Genomic DNA, 18,077 nt, shown 5'->3' with positions numbered 1-18,077 from the left:
GTGCCTGGGTGAAAGTTGGTTAAGCATCCAACTCTTGGTTTCAGCTCAGGTCATGATCTCAGGGTGGTGAGATGGAGTCCCGCATCAGGTTCCACATTCAACACAGAGTCAGCTTGAGATTTTCTCTCTCTTTCTCCTTCTCCCCATGCTCTCACTCCCTCTTTCAAAATAAATTAAGTCTTTAAAAATAAATAAGTAAATATTTAATAAAAATATATAAAATATACATAAACACATATATCTCCCATGACGAGGAGAATGGCAGAGATTACTGTTACCATTAAGAATCTAAAGGTACAGGGTTGGTGATTCTTACATGTTTACATTTAAAATTCCATTTGACCTGTAGAACACCCAATGAATTTTAGAGAATACTGTAAACTACTGCAAACTCAACCAAACTGTGACCCTAATTGCAGCTCTTCTACTAGAGAAGCTGCACTGTTACTGGGGCAGATTAATAAGGCCTCAGTACATTGTATGCAGTTGCTCATTTGTCCAATGTGTTTGTTCTTTTCTATTCATATGAGAAAACAGGACCAAAAAGAATTAGCATTAGCACTAACAATAATATTATTTACAGTTTTGCCCCAAATGGCCAGGCTGGTTGGTCTGGGTCTGGAAGGAACAGGATGATAAGAATGAAGACAAGGGGGTTGGGGCTAAAGGCATGTGAAGAGACACATATTTATACCTACCAGAAAGTATCCACCATGACAGAGGCACTAACCAACCAAAATTACTTGAAAATTTGACCCTGGTGTTGTTTTGTTATTAACCACCACAGGATAACACAATGGCACATAGTCCTAGCCACCACGGCAAAGATGGAAGCTACCTATGATCTGAACAGGATAGACTTCCACTTACCAAGGTTTGCCTATCTAACTTACCTACCTACCTCCTAATCTACCTACCTACCTATGCCAGCTACTGCTGCCTCAGAATGTCCAACCTGCCAGTGACAGAGACCTGCACTGAGTTGTGGGACATGGTTCTATTCCTTAAGCAGACCAACAAGTCCATTGATGGCAAATTCACTAAATGGGGACCCTTTCATCCTATAAGGCTCAGGTTTTTTTTATGTTTGTTTGTTTTGTTTTTTGTTTTTCCTTACAGGGAAAGATACCTACTATGGGTTTTCTAATCTGTCTGCAGAACCTCAGCAAGTACAAACCTAGTGGTGTTTACAAAAGATCTGATCCACAGGTATGAAATCACACAGAAGATAGCATCCAGTGAGGACCAAATTCATAGATAAGGTGGTGTGGAAGTGGTTCCATGACCACATGCTCTACAGAATGATCACCTCACTGAGCACTGGGATAGCCTAGTGAAGGCACAGCTAAAGAACCAAGATATCACCACTGCAGGAAAAGATATCACCACCACAGGAAATTTTGGACTTCCAGTTTTCTAGGAGCAGCAGGTATGAAAAGAATCACTATCCAGAGTAATTCGTCCTGATCAACAGAAGGAGGTTGTATTGGTTTTGCAAATGGAAACTAGTAGAAAAACACAAGTTATCTACCTGGACGCTTCTTGGTTTTCCCTTTCCTGTTTATAATGGTAAATGCACATGCACAGAAACCTGGCCCAAAAAGGCAATCTGATGACCAGGTGGAAGAGGAATGGGAGTCATGCCACCTGCGAAGCCACAAAAACTAGCCAACATTATAGATGAGAATGAAGGGAGATCAGAATGGAGCAAGAATTTAAAAAATGAGGTAGCACCTGTGGTCCCAAGAAACTTGGTATGGGGCTGTAATTTATTCCACTAACTTCACTGTACTCAGCCTTTTCTCTGGAAGAGAGACTCATAGGAGTTACATGAATATGTGTATCTTTTTCGTGCAAGTTTTAGATTATGACACCAGTGGAAGTGTGCTCAGATCCCTTTCAGGAGAAACTTCATGTGAAGAGTCTCACTGACTGATGGTCTTAGTTTCACTGGTTAGGTTTTCAGTCAGGAACCACTCAAAGACAAGGCACAGCCAGAGGATTAGTCCTAGCCCATTCCTAACAGGATTTCTCTAGTGCAGAAACCCATTGCTATGGTCAAAACTTTCTCAAAACCATGCTGTGTCAGAGGGTCTTCCCCACCCAATTCTCCACTCCCCCCCAACTCTTTTCACAGCTGTCAAATTTACAAAGTGGTCTGGAGGTTTTCCCAGCTGATTTCTGTCCCCTCCTCCCCTTTTGTCTTTTGCAGGCATTTCCATAGTAAATCCTTTGAGCAACAAATCCCATCTTCCTGTTTGCTTTTAGGATGACCCAAACTGACACGATTCATATAATTAATTTCCCTCTGGCCCAACTGTTCAAGAAAATACAGGATACAAATGACCAATATCAGTAATGAAAGTGGACATCACAGCACATCATAAAGATTTCAAAAGGATAATAATGGAATATTATATGTGTTTTCCCAAGAAAGAAGGAAGTTTACCAATTTAAAAAAAAGTGATCTGACTTTTGAGTCAGGCAGTCCTGCAGGTGGCATAGGTACAGTAGTAATTCCTAGCACAAAGGGATTAATGAATTTGATCTTAAGTAAAAATAATATAATTTTGCTATTTCCATATTAGCAGGTTTGGAATTTTTTTAATAGAAAGTATGAAAATACAATATTTCAAAAATAATTTTTGAGAAGGGCTATGTCATTTTTATAATTTTATCTATTTTTAAAAGTTATCTTTAATAAGAAAAAGAGTCACTCAAAAATGTTGTCAAAATCTCCGTTAACCCCGTATGACTTGTCAATTTTCAATTGTATTTGATTACCTCAAAACTCTCCACTCTGGCATCATGGATATAGAGTAAGCAAAATAAAATAATACTGGAAATTAAATAATATTGAACTGAATAACTGAGATTACCTCTCCGATTATGATTGGGAATAAAAATCTGACATTAAATTCCTTAGTAATCTTTTTAAAAGCAGGATAAATAGGTTTGGCCACGTTTTAATCAACTAGAGAATTTTTTTTCTTACTATGGAAAAAGCACCTAGACAGGTGATTTAATGAAATAATGTATCTTTCTATGAGTTCTAGAAAAGTGATTTGAGCAGGAATATGTCCATATTTGTAAGAATGTACATATATTTCCTTGATTAAAGCAAAATGGATGAAAAATTTCTTCAGAGAAATAGGGAAAATGATCATTATTTTGGTCAAATAGAGACTTGAATACAAACATTTTTTTGAAATATTTATAGAAGTTTAGTTTTTGCAGTTTTCAAGTACTTCAAATTTTCTCCCTAGATTCATCTTTGTTTAAGAAAAAAATAACATTTTAAAGGTTAGATTTAAAAATGCGTATGAGATTCTTGTGCTTTTAAAACATTACTATTTCTCCTCTATTAGGTTCTTGCCCCAAGCAAAAACCAACACCTAACACAAATATTGAGAAAAAAGAAGAAAAAAAAAGAAACCTCAAGAGACACACTAAGATATCTTAGGATTTGAACAATCAAAAAGTCAAAGGTCATATGGGTTATTTGAAAACTCCTTTGAGGGAAAAATTGATCCATTCCTTTAATGTTCTCCACAACAAGGATTAATTCTCTTTGAGTACTTTGAATAATATAAGGGAAAACCCATTAAGGAGAAGAGACTCAATTCACTGCTCTGACCCCCTGATCTATATGAGAACTTTCAAAACCAATCCCAGACTAATATATTCTTTATTGATTTTGATTTTTATATTATCTTAAACCCACAGAGAGTGTATTTCCTTCTAAAAATATAGTTTAAAATGGTCAAATAATACTCTATCCCCAAAGTTGTTACCAAGAAACTCTCCCAACACTAGAAAAAGTTCACAGTAGATGCAGGAGGCAAACAGTAGGGGATAAGAGAAATATAAATTGAAATTTTATAAATTCATATGTCATAATTTATTCTCCTTCAAAATGATAACTATTAAACAAGTTAGACTTCACTCTAATAAAGTCATAAATAATAATAAAATATTTTGTTTTATTATATACATGTAGCATAGTATCAATATGTATCATGTATTGATATAGCACTTTGTAGACTGTAAATGACTCTGGGAGTAGGCTTTGCTATTAAATTGTGTTTAATAGCTTGTGTAAGCAGTGAGTGGGCAAGCCAAGAGTGGGGAGTTCACCATGGGGAGGCGGGACTGGGACAGCATGCCAGGCTCTTTATGGCTCCGCTCTGTGGAACTGTCTCTAGACTGGTATTAGAGACACTGGCAGTGCACAGCAGTGGCCAGCCTTGCTGTGGTGTGCTCTAGGTCAATGGCTTCTAAGATTCCAGCTGGACTCATTTGACAGGGCAACATGGAGAAGCCAATGGCAAAAACTCTTATGTTATCCATTCATTATTTATGATGTGTTCTCTGATGCATACAAAGAGTTTCGAGATGCATGTGAACAGGTAGTGTATTCCTCAGCAGATAATAGCCGAAAAAACCTGACAGAATTATTACAATGTTGCTTACCAGTATCGATGCAACAGAAGATTATTCTGGAGAAAATGAAATTCTAAAAAATTGAAGAAAGGCTCAGTACTAATAGATTCCAGTACTATTGATCCTGAAGTTTCAAAAGAATTGGCCAAAGAAGTTGAGAAAATGGGAGCAGTTCTCATGGATGTTCCTGTATCTGGTGGTGTGGGAGCTGCTCCATTTGGAACTTCACATTTATGGTGGGAGGAGTCAAAGATAAATTTGCAGCTGCCCAGGAGTTGCTGGGGTGCATGTGCTCCAATGTCATGTATTGTGGATCTGCGGGGAACCAGTTGACTGCAAAGATCTGTAACAACATGCTGTTAGCTACTAGAATGACTGGAAGTGCTGAAACTATGAATCTTGGAATCATGTTAGGGCTTGACCCACAGCTATGGGCTAAAATCCTAAATATGATCTCAGGATGGTATTGGTCAAGTGACACAACCAGTACCTGGGGAGAGGGATGGAATTCCATCCTCTAATGACTATTAGGGTGGATTTGAAGCAAAACTCATGGCTAAGGATGTGGGATTACCACAAGACTCTGCCACTGTTGCAAAGAGCCCAGTCCTTCTGGAAAGTGAAGCCCCTCAGGTCTACAGGGTGATGTGTGCAAAGGGTTACTCAAAGAAAGACTTTTCTTGAATCTTCCAGTTTCTATTAGAGGAGAAGACCTTCTGAGTTTACCCTTTGGCTGTGGACACTGCTGAAAACCAAACTCTATCTTGGAGTGTCGTTATAGCTCACTCCTCATGTAAATGGGTCAAAAGTCACCTGTCTGCTTGTGATTGTCTAGGTCTCAGTAAATCCTAGGATTTTCCATCCATTTTTAATTGCTTACTTTTTAATCTATTTAGCAAACATGTATTATCTGATTTCTTTTTTTCTTTGCAAGCCACTGATGTTCTCTGTTAACTAGCTGACTGAGCTTTCTCAAATGCTTGATCCTTGAGTATCTTCAACTACATCATTTCATACTTCAATCAGGATATTATTTATTCCACTTTACAAATAAAAACAGATATTTTTTCAACAGGGTGAAACCTATCTTAAAGGAAATTGGTGTGAGAAAAGGAGTTAGAAAAAGAGGTAGTATAGTCAATTACCACCTGTGTCCCTCAGGAGGTTTGCACTGTTAACCAAGTGGTGGTATTCCTGCATTATAGAGGTTACTGATTTATTTTCCAGGAGTTGATACAGAAGAGAACTCTGCTGCATGTTTTATAATTTGGACTCTGTTATATTATCTTAGTGTGTCCCTCTTGTAACAACTCCCAATACTCAGAAACTTGTTTTTTATATTTTTGCTTTCTTATACATCTTACTCTGTATTTTTTTACTTTAAAAATTTGAATTCAAGTAAATTTCTGTGCTGGTAATAAAAAGTACTTTGGCAAGTCAAGTAATCCCTCTAGGCCTTGGTTTTCTTATTATAAAAGTAGGAAATTACAGTAAATTATTTCTAAGCTCCTTTTCAACTAAAAAAGAAAAAAAAATGTAAGAACAACCTAATACTAAAGAATAATCCCCAAAGTAGTTTGCTTTTCTTGTTATAATGCTTCAAGGTTGTATTATTTACCATAGTTTTTTTTTAAGACATCTTTAAATATCTATAAATCACAAACCATAAAATTCATCAATAGAAATTATACAATTTAGTGTTTTTTATTATATTCACAGTGTTATTTAACCACACTACAATGTAAGTTTAGAACATTTAATCACCCCACAAAACTCCATACCCACTAGCAATCACTCACATCTCAGCACTAGCAACCGCTAATCTACTTTCTGTGTCTATAGATCTGTTTATTTTAGACATTTTATATGGAATTGTATACTATGTGGTCTTCTGTTACTAGCTACTTTCACTCAGCATGATGTCTTCAATGTCATTCACCTTGTCACATGTTAACATTATCTCATTCCTTTTTACTGTAAAGAATATCTAATTCTTTGAATTCATATTATCAGTTGATGGACATTTGTTTTTACTTTTTGTCTATCATGAATAATCCTGCTGTAAATATTTGTGAATAAGTTTTTGAGTGGACATGTATTCTCAATTCTCTTGGATATATACCTAAGGATTTAATTGCTGGGTCATAAGTTAACCCTATGCTTATCGTTTTGAGGAACTGCCAAACTGTTTTCTACAGTAGATGCAAGAAGAGCATTCTAGTTTTTCCACATCCTCACTATCTTTCTTTTTTATTATTACAGCCATCCCAGTGGGTATAAGATTGTACCTCACTGTGGTTTTGATTATATTTCCCTGATGACTAATGATGTTGGTCATCTTTCCATGTGCTTATTTGCTATTTGTATATTTTCCTTGGAGAAAATCCTCTCTCTCTCTCTCTCTCTCTATATATATATATATATACACACACACACACATATATATTATTTTTTCTTCTCTATGTTCTTCTAAAAGTGTAGTTTTAATTCTTACATTTAGTTCTTACATTTATATTTCATTCTTCCGTTTTGAGTTAATTTTTGTGTATGGTGTAAAACAGTGGTCCAACTTCATTTTTTTACATATGGATATCCAATTGCACCAACTCTATTTCTTGAAAATTCTATTCATTTTCCATTAAATTGTCTTGGCAAACTTGTATAATTGACCATAAATTTTAAGGGTTTTTTTCCTGACTTTCAATTCTATTGCATTGATTTATGTGTTTAACCTTAATCCAATACCACACTGTCTTGACTACTGTGGATATGTAATAAGTTTTGAAATTGTGAAATATAAATAACATAACCTTATTCTTTAGATTGTTTTGGATATCTTGATCCCTTATATTTCCATTTGAATATTAGAATAAGTTGTTTCATTTCAGAAAAAAAGATAGCTGGATTTTGATAAGTTTGCTTTGAAAGTTTATATCAATTTGATGAGTATTGCCCTCTAAATGATGTTAAGCCTTCCAATCCATGAACATGGGAAGTCCATATTTTAATTAAGGTTTTCTTTAACTCCTTTCAACAATGTTTTCCTGTTTTCAGAATACATATTTTTTCACTTCTTTTATTAAATTTATCCTTTTTTCTTTGATGTTGTCGTAAGAAATTATTTCCTTAATTTCATCTTTCAGATATTCATTGCTAATTTATAGAATACAATTTATTGTCTCCTTATCAAAACCCCTATGATTACATTTAGAACCCACCAGATAATCCAGGATAATCTTCTCATCTCAAGATCCTAAATTAAATCACTTCGGCAAAGTCTCTTTTGCCATATGAGAGATTATAGGTTCCAGTGATTACACTTAGAAAATATCTTTGGGGGACACCTGGGTGGCTCAGTGGGTTAAGCCACTGCCTTTGGCTCAGGTCATATCTCAGGGTCCTGGGATCGAGTCCCACATCGGGCTCTCTGCTCAGCAGGGAGTCTGCTTCCCTCTCTTTCTCTCTGCCTGCCTCTCTGCTAATTGTGATCTCTCTCTGTCAAATAAATAAATAAAATCTTTTTTTTTTAATTTTAATAAACGTATAATGTATTTTTATCCCCAGGGGTACAGGTCTGTGAATCGCCAGGTTTACACATTTCACAGCACTCATCATAGTACATACCCTCCCCAATGTCCATTTCCCCACCACCCTCTCCCGTCCCCCCTCCCCCCAGCAACCCTCAGTCTGTTTCTTGAGATTGAGTCTTTTATGGTTTGACTCCCTCCCAATCCCATCTTTTCATTTTTTCTTTTCCTACCTCCCCCAACCCCCCCGCATTGCATCTCCACTTCCTCATATCAAAGAGATCATATGATAGTTGTCTTTCTCCGATTAACTTATTTCGCTAAGCATGATACTCTCTAGTTCCATCCACGTCATCGCAAATGGCAAGATTTCATGTCTTTTGATGGCTGCATAGTATTCCATTGTGTATATATACCACTTCTTCTTTATCCATTCATCTGTTGATGGACATCTAGGCTCTTTCCACAGTTTGGCTATTGTGGACATTGCTACTATAAACATTCGGGTGCATGTGCCCCTTCGGAGCACCACGTTTGTATCTTTAGGATATATACCCAGTAGTGCAATGGCTGGGTCATAGAGTATCTCTATTTTCAGTTTCTTGAGGAACCTCCACACTGTTTTCCAGAGTGGTTGCACCAGCTTGCATTCCCACCAGCAGTGTAGGAGGGTTCCCCTCTCTCCGCATCCTCGCCAGCATCTGTCATTTCTTGACTTGTTAATTTTAGCCATTCTGACTGGTGTGAGGTGGTATCTCATTGTGGTTTTGATTTGTATTTCCCTGATGCCGAGTGATGTGGAGCATTTTTTCATGTGTCTGTTGGCCATCTGGATGTCTTCTTTGCAGAAATGTCTGTTCATGTCCTCTGCCCATTTCTTGACTGGATTATTTGTTCTTTGGGTATTGAGTTTGATAAGCTCTTTATAGATTTTGGATACTAGCCCTTTATCTGATATGTCATTTGCAAATATCTTCTCCCATTCTGTCAGTTGTCTTTTGGTTTTGTTAACTGTTTCCTTTGCTGTGCAAAAGCTTTTGATCTTGATGAAATCCCAATAGTTCATTTTTGCCCTTGCTTCTGTTGCCTTTGGCGATGTTCCTAGGAAGAAGTTGCTGCGCGTGAGGTCAAAGAGGTTGCTGCCTGCATTCTCCTCAAGGATTTTGATGGATTCCTTTTGCACATTGAGGTCCTTCATCCATTTTGAGTCTATTTTCGTGTGTGGTGTAAGGAAATAGTCCAATTTCATTTTTCTGCATGTGGCTGTCCAATTTTCCCAGCACCATTTGTTGAAGAGGCTGTCTTTTTTCCATTGGATATTCTTTCCTGCTTTGTCGAAGATTAGTTGACCATAGAGTTGAGGGTCTATTTCTGGGCTCTCTATTCTGTTCCATTGGTCTATATGTCTGTTTTTGTGCCAGTACCATACTGTCTTGATGATGACAGCTTTGTAATAAAGCTTGAAGTCTGGAATTGTGATGCCACTGACGTTGGCTTTCTTTTTCAATATTCCTTTGGCTATTCGAGGTCTTTTCTGGTTCCATATAAATTTTAGGATTACTTGTTCTATTTCTTTAAAAAAAATGGATGGGATTTTGATAGGGATTGCATTAAATGTGTAGATTGCTTTAGGTAGAATAGACATTTTCACAATATTTGTTCTTCCAATCCAGGAGCATGGAATATTTTTCCATTTCTTTGTGTCTTCCTCAATTTCTTTCATGAGTACTTTATAGTTTTCTGAGTATAGATTCTTTGCCTCTTTGGTTAGATTTATTCCTAGGTATCTTATGGTTTGGGGTGCGATTGTAAATGGGACTGACTCCTCAATGTCTCTTTCTTCTGTCTTGTTGTTAGTGTAAAGAAATGCGACTGATTTCTGTGCATTGACTTTATATCCTGACACTTTACTGAATTCCTGTATAAGTTCTAGCAGTTTTGGAGTGGAGTCTTGTGGGTTTTCCACATATAGTATCATATCATCTGCAAAGAGTGGTAGTTTGACTTCTTCTTTGCCAATTTGGATGCCTTTAATTTCTTTTTGTTGTCTGATTGCTGAGGCTAGGACTTCTAGTACTATGTTGAACATCAGTGGTGATAACGGACATCCCTGCCATGTTCCTGACCTTAGCAGAAAAGCTTTCAGTTGTTCTCCATTGAGAATGATATTTGCGGTGGGTTTTTCATAGATGGCTTTGATAATATTGAGGTATGTGCCTTCTATCTCTACACTTTGAAGAGTTTTAATCAGGAAGGGATGCTGCATTTTGTCAAATGCTTTTTCGGCATCTGTTGAGAGTATCCTATGGTTCTTACTCTTTCTTTTATTAATGTATTGTATCACACTGATGGATTTGCGGATGTTGAACCAACCTTGCAGCCCTGGAATAAATCCCACTTGGTCGTGGTGAATAATCCTTTTAATGTACTGTTGGATCCTATTGGCCAGTATTTTGGTGAGAATTTTCGCATCTGTGTTCATCAAGGATATTGGTCTGTAATTCTCTTTTTTGGTGGGATCCTGTCTGGTTTTGGGATCAAGGTGATGCTGGCCTCATAGAATGAGTTTGGAAGTTTTCCTTCCATTTCTATTTTTTGGAACAGTTTCAGGAGAATAGGAATTAATTCTTCTTTAAATGTTTGGTAGAATTCCCCTGGGAAGCCGTCTGGTCCTGGACTTTTGTTTGTTTGGAGATTTTTGATGACTGTTTCAATCTCCTTACTGGTTATGGGTCTGTTCAGGTTATCCATTTCTTCCTGGTTCAGTTGTGGTAGTTTATATGTTTCTAGAAATGTATCCATTTCTTCCAGATTGTCAAATTTATTTGCGTAGAGTTGCTTGTAGTATGTTCTTATAATTGTTTGTATTTCTTTAGTGTTGGTTGTGATCTCTCCTCTTTCATTCATAATTTTATTTATTTGTGTCCTTTCTCTTTTCTTTTTGATAAGTCTGGCCAGGGGTTTGTCAATCTTATTAATTCTTTCATTTTTTTTAAAGATTTAATTTATTTATTTGACAGAGAGAGAGAGGTCACAAGTATGCAGAGAGGCAGGCAGAGAGAGAGGGGGAAGCAGGCTCTCCACTGAGCAGAGAGCTCCACACGAGGCTCGATCCCAGGACTCGGAGATCATGACCCAAGCTGAAGGCAGCGGCTTAACCCACTGAGCCACCCAGGTGCCCCTTATTAATTCTTTCAAAGAACCAGCTCCTAGTTTTGTTGATTTGTTCTATTGTTTTTTTAGTTTCTATTTCATTGATTTCTGCTCTGATCTTTATGATTTCTCTTCTCCTGCTAGGTTTAGGCTTTCTTTGTTGTTCTCTCTCTAGCTCCTTTAGGTGTAGGGTTAGGTTGTGTATTTGAGACCTTTCTTGTTTCTTGAGAAAGGCTTGCACCCTATATATTTTCCTCTCAGGACTGCCTTTGTTGTGTCCCACAGATTTTGAACCGTTGTGTTTTCATTATCATTGTTTCCATGAATTTTTTCAATTCTTCTTTAATTTCCTGGTTGACCCATTCATTTTTTAGAAGGATGCTGTTTAGTCTCCATGTATTTGTGTTCTTTCCAAATTTCCTCTTGTGATTGAGTTCTAGCTTCAGAGCATTGTGGTCTTAAAATATGCAGGGAATAATCTAAATCTTTTGGTACCGATTGAGACCTGATTTATGACCCAGGATGTGGTCTATTCTGGAGAATGTTCCATGTGCACTAGAGAAGAATGTATATTCTGTTGCTTTGGGATGGAATGTTCTGAATATATCTGTGATGTCCATCTGGTCTAGTGTGTCATTTAAGGCCTTTGTTTCCTTGTTGATCTTTTGCTTAGATGATCTGTCCATTTCAGTGAGGGGAGTGTTAAAGTCCCCTGCTATTATTGTATTACTGTCGATGTATTTCTTTGATTTTGTTATTAATTGGTTTATATAGTTGGCTGCTCCCATGTTGGGGGCATAGATATTTAAGATTGTTAGGTCTTCTTGTTGGACAGACCCTTTGAGTATGATATAGTGTCCTTCCTCATCTCTTATTATAGTCTTTGGCTTAAAATCTAATTGATCTGATATAAGGATTGCCACCCCAGCTTTCTTCTGATGTCCATTAGCACGGTACATTGTTTTCCACCCCCTCACTTTAAATCTGGAGGTGTCTTCGGGTCTAAAATGAGTTTCTTGTAGGCAGCATATTGATGGGTTTTGTTTTTTTAATCCATTCTGATACCCTGTGTCTTTTGATTGGGGCATTTACCCATTAACATTCAGGGTAACTATTGAGAGATATGAATTTAGTGCCATTGTATTGCCTGTAAGGTGACTGTTACTGTATATTGTCTCTGTTCCTTTCTGATCTACTACTTTTAGGGTCTCTCTTTGCTTAGAGGACCCCTTTCAATATTTCCTGTAGAGCTGGTTTGGTGTTTGCAAATTCTTTCAGCTTTTGTTTGTCCTGGAAGCTCTTTATCTCTCCTTCTATTTTCAATGATAGCCTAGCCGGATATAGTATTCTTGGCTGCATGCTTTTCTCATTTAGTGCTCTGAATATATCACGCCAGTTCTTTCTGGCCCGCCAGGTCTCTGTGGATAGGTCCGCTGCCAATCTAATGTTTTTACCCTTTTATGTTACAGACTTCTTTTCCCAGGCTGCTCAGGATTTTCTCTTTGTCGCTAAGACTCGTAAATTTTACTATCAGGTGACGAGGTGTGGACCTATTTTTATTGATTTTCAGAGGCATTCTTAGCATCTCCTGGATTTTGATGTTTGTTCCCTTTGCCATATTAGGAAAATTCTCTCCAATAATTGTCTCCAATATACCTTCTGCTCCCCTCTCTCTTTCTTCTTCTTCTGGAATCCCAATTATTCTAATGTTGTGTTGTCTTATGGTGTTGCTTATCTCTCGAATTCTCTCCTCGTGGTCCAGTATTTATTTGTCTCTCTTTTGCTCAGCTTCTTTATTCTCTGTCATTTGGTCTTCTATGTCACTAATTCTTCCTTCTGCTTCATTTATCCTAGCAGTGAGAGCTTCCATTTTTGATTGCACCTCATTAATAGCTTTTTTTATTTCAACTTGGTGCAATTTTAGTTCTTTTATTTCTCCAGAAAGGGCTTTTATCTCTCCAGAGAGGGTTTCTCTAATATCTTTTATGCCTTTTTTAAGCCTGGCTAGCAGTGAAAGCTTCCATTTTTGATTGCACCTCATTAATAGCTTTTTTGATTTCAACTTGGTTGATTTTAGTTCTTTTATTTCTCCAGAAAGGGCTTTTATCTCTCTGGAGAGGGTTTCTCTAATATCTTCTATGCCTTTTTCGAGCCCAGCTAGAACCTTGAGAATTGTCATTCTGAACTCTAGATCTGTCATGTTACCAATGTCCGTATTGATTAGGTCTCCAGCCTTCTGTACGGCCTCTTGTTCTTTTTTTTGAGGTGAGTTTTTCCGCCTTGTCATTTTGCCCAGATAAGATTTGCTTTCTCCTGCTGTGGAATTCCGCTGTTCTTGGTGAGTGAAGTTGGTTTTGGATGGGTTTCTTTTTGATCTTCTGGGGGAGGGGCCTGTTGTAGTGATTCTCAAGTGTCTTCGCCGCAGGCGGAATTGCACTGCCCTTGCCAGGGGCCGGGCTAAGTAATCCACTTGGGTTTGCTTTTGGGAGCTTTTGTTCCCTGAGCGCTTTCCGTAGAGTTCCGGAGGACGGGAATGAAGATGGCCGCCTCCCAACCTCTCGGCCCGGAGGAGCCGAGAGCTTGGGGTACTGCTCCTCAGTGCACCCTCAGAGAAAAGTGCCCAAGGAAAGCAATCAATTGCTGGAACCTGGAGAAAAGCGCCCGGTTGCTTCCGTCTCCATGGCCTCCGGCTGCGCTCCGAGCCCACCCAGCCTGCGACCGGCACAAGGTAACCCCAGGCTGAGAGCTCGCTCCTCGGCTTTGTCACTGTAGCCGGCTTCCCCGCTCTAATACCTGAGAGCTCTGTGGCACTCAGACACCCCCGGTCCTTCTTTGACCCCGCGGGACCTGGGGTTATGCTGACCCCGCCTGGATTTCCCCCCGGTTTAGCCTCTGGAGCGATGTCTCCCAGTGGAGCAGACTTTTAAAAGTCCCAATTTTGTGCTCCGTTGCTCCGCCGCTTGCCGGGAGCCGGCCCCTCCCCCCGCGGTCTGTCTTCCTGTCGCTTTGGATTCACTTCTCTGCAGGTCCTACCTTTTAGAAAGTGATTGATTTTCTGTTTCTAGAATTGTTGCTCTTCTTCTCTTCGATTTCCCGTTGGATTTGTAGGTGTTCACAATGGTTAGATAAGCTATCTAGCTGATCTCCTGCTACCCGATGTCGTCTCAGCCTGCTACTTCTCTGCCATCTTGACTCCTCCCCCCTAAAATCTTTAAAAAAAAAAAAAAAGAAAGAAAGAAAATATCTTTGGGGGCCATTATTCAGCCTACCACAGAACAAATAGAATCTAAAATTAGTCGAAGCCTTACTCTTCATGCCATGTACCAGAAGGCATACAGTGTGAGATCTCAAGCTGAGGCATTTGTTTCGCTTGGTCCTTAACTACATGGATGTATCTGATGACTTTTAATTTTATTATTCTTTCTTTCTTTCTTTCTTTCTGTCTTTCTCTCTTTTCTTTAATTATTTTTTTTTAAATTTAGTTGGTGATTTTCAGTAGACATTGAAGTAGAAGGCATGTGGAACACAAAAGAACAGTTATCTGACAATTCAAGTGTTAGAGTCTTTTTTATGTTGTTCTCCAATCTGTTTGTCCAATTTGACATGGGGGTAATGCTGACCTCATAAAATGAGTTGAGAATTATTTTTCTTCTTCTGTTATTTGAAAGAGATGGCATAGAATTACCATTATTTCTTCCTTAAAAAGCAGAATTCACTAATGAAACCACACAAAAGCTAGTTTTCTTTGTTGGGTTATTTTAAATTATGAATTCAATTTTGATAATTTGCCTCAAGTAATTGGTAACAGAGCTGTTAGTGTTTGTTTTTTAATCTTCTTAATGTCCTTGTAGTTTGTAGGGAAAGCCCCTCTTTGATTTCTAATGTGAATAATTTGTGTTTTCTCCCTTTTTCTTTATCAGTCTATCTAGAGGTGTTTCAATTTTTTAAAATCTTTTTATATTAGAGAGAGAGAATACACAAGAGAGAGCAAGAGCAGAGGGGGAAGGGGGTGGGTGGGCAGAGAGAGAGGGAGAACCAAGCTCCCTACTCAGCAGGGAGCATATCATGGGGCTTGATTCTGATCCTAGGACCCCAGGATCATGACCTGTTTGGAAGGCAGATGATTAACCAACTGAGCTACCCAGGCACCCAACAGGCATTTCAATTTTATCAATCTTTTCAAATAACTAAATTGGTTCCATTATTTTTTCTCTATTTTTTCTCCTCAATGTCATTGATTTATTATTATTTTCTTTCTTCTTGTTTTTTTTTTTTTTTAAGATTTTATTTATTTATTTGACAGACAGAGAGAGATCCCATGTATACAGAGAGGCAGGCATAGAGAGAAAGAGGTGGAACCAGGCTCCCTGCTGAGCAAGGAGCCCGACGTGGGGCTCGATCTCAGGACCCTGGGATCATGACCTGAGCCGAAGGCAGAGGCTTTTACCCACTGAGCCACCCAGGCGCCCCCGTTTCTTCTTGCTTTTTATTTAATTTGTCTTTTTTCTAGTTTCTTAAGGTGGAAACTTAAATCATGGACTTGATACACTTTTTCTTCTCTAAAATAAACATTTAATATTGTACAGTAGTCCCCCCTCCCCCTTATCCATGGGCACATACTCCAAAACTTCCAGTGGAGGCCTAAAACCCTGGATAGTATCAAACCCTATTATTTGCTGTTTTTTTTTTTCCTGTAAATACATAACAATCATGAAGTTTCATTTATAAATTAAGCACTGTTCTTTAAGCTTCCTGGATCTGCAGTTTGTTTTCTGTTATTAACTTTGCAAAATTCTCAATCATTTAGCTTAAATATTTTGTTTCTTTCTCTGTTTCTTCTCTACCTGTTATTAACATTGTGCATATGTTATACTTTTTGAAATTGTCCAGCATTTTTTTTTTGGATATTTTGTTACCCATCCCCTTTTTTCATTATTTTTTTCCTTCCTTTTTAGCTTGGGATGTTTCTATTGAAATGTATTTAACCTCAATTTTTCTTTTCTTCACTCTTTCCAGTCTGACAATCCTACAAAAGGCATGCTTCATTTCTGTTACAATGTTTTTATTTCTACCTTTTCTTTTGAATTCTTTCTTAGAGTTGCTTATACTACCCATCTGTCTTTGTATATGTTGTTCACTCTTTACATTAGAGCCCTCAGTGTATTACTCAGTTATTTTAATTACCAATCTGAGAATTTAAAAGTCCTTTCCATATCTGATTATGGTTCTGTTGCTTGCTTTGTCTTTTCAGACTGTTTTTGTTTTTTTTGTTTGTTTGTTTGTTTGTTGTTGTTTTGCCTTTTGGCATGCCTTGTAATTTTTGTTGAAAGCTAGACACAATGTATCAGGTAAGGGAACTGATGTAAATAGGTAAATATTGGTGATGTGTGGAGGACGAGAGGAAGCATTCTGTAATTCTATGATTAAGTCTCAGACCTTTAGTGACCCTATGCCCCTGGACTGTGATCCTCACAAGTGCTTCTCAGCTTTATTTCATCCTTAAGTAAGAATGGAGGACTAGTGATGGCTGGATTAAGATATTATCCTTATTCTAGGTTGGTTAGGCTCTGGTAAAATAGTATCTTCTTGGTTGAAGGTTGAAGAGAATAGAGAACACTGGACAATTACAAAATAGCTACTTTTCCATTCACTTTGTTAGAGCAAGAATTTTTTTTTTTTTTTTTTTTTTTTTTTTTTTTTTTTTTTTTTTTTTTTTTAGCTTCACCTAAATAATGTGGTAAAGCTCCTGGGAGTAAAAGAAACAAATGTGTGGCATCTCCTAAGTCTCAGTCTCCAGGAACTTTTATCTCTCAAGCTAATGTATGGGCAGTCTCCAGCAATTAGTTAATTAACCTTTGAGTGTTTCTTTCACTTCTAGCTCTAGCAATGTTTTCTGTTACTGGTAAGCTATGATTCTCTGCATCTGCCTGTCTCTCCAGTTTGGAGGATATCCTTTTGTTCTGCAACTCAATCTTCTGATGGAACTAAGAAGATTTATTGACTCAGTTTATTCACTACTCTTGTGAGGACAGGAGTGAAGACTTCTAAGCACTTTACATGTCAGACCTGAAACTGGCTCTATACTCTAACAAAAACCGTTACAAAGCTCTGAATGACGCAGTGTTGCAAGTTCTTCTGTGTTAGCAATTTGCAAGTGATCCATATAGTTGAGGGACAAAAAGTTGTGTCTAAGGTCACCTGAAAAGTTCCTTGCAATATAGTGAATCTCAATATTGTACAAGGTGTACATATGTTTGTGGTCAGTACAGATCATCAACTGCAAGTTGCTCAACATTCTTTAGCATTCTTAAAGACATATATATCTTGGGGCACCTAGGTGGCTCAGTGGGTTAAAGCCTCTGCCTTTGGCTCGGGTCATGATCTCAGAGTCCTGAGATTGAGCCCTGTTGAGATCGAGCCCTGCATCAGGCTCTCTGCTCAGCAGGGAGCCTGCTTCCCCCTCTCTATCTGCCTGCCTCACTGCCTACTTGTGATCTCTCTCTCTGTTAAATTAAAAAAAAAATTAAAAATTTTTAAAAAGATACATATATCTTTATTCTTCTGAAATACTTAAACTTATTTTGGAAGTTCTAGTATGTGTTGCCTGTCCTAAACAATTTATATGAGGCAGGATTTTGATGTTGATTCACCCAGAGCACTGATGAACATATTTATGCATCTTTGAAGGCCAGATTTGATGTCAGTGGTGAGGGAATATGTGATTCTGTGCCATACAATGAAGGTCACTTGATCAGCTGACTTCTCTTCATCCACAACCTGGGAGCTACACCTTATAGAATCAAACATTAAAAGTCAGAGTTTTGATAAGCCAGGATCTTTCTCAAACTGGGGGAAAAAAAAAAAAAAGAGGCAAGGAAAGAGAAATACTTGTAATGCCTCATAAAACATGGCTCACACACCATTTTTGTTCTTATCGTATGGATGCTTTTAAAA

The 18,077-nt window shown here is 37.8% G+C and overlaps 1 pseudogene across 1 annotated transcript; it reads left to right on the top strand.

Annotated features, from left to right (window-relative positions):
- The first annotated feature begins 246 nt into the window (after positions 1-246).
- Positions 247-5,127, top strand: LOC308338327 (3-hydroxyisobutyrate dehydrogenase, mitochondrial-like; annotated as a pseudogene). The gene is made up of 3 exons: positions 247-294; positions 1,120-1,209; positions 4,217-5,127. The product of its transcript is annotated as a 3-hydroxyisobutyrate dehydrogenase, mitochondrial-like (transcript).
- The last annotated feature ends 12,950 nt before the right edge of the window (positions 5,128-18,077 follow it).

The sequence above is a fragment of the Martes martes genome (assembly GCF_963455335.1).
Source record: "Martes martes genome assembly, chromosome: 2".
Lineage (NCBI taxonomy): Eukaryota > Metazoa > Chordata > Mammalia > Carnivora > Mustelidae > Martes > Martes martes.
Note: the sequence above shows the minus strand (reverse complement) of the source record. Positions and strands in the feature narration are given on the sequence as shown.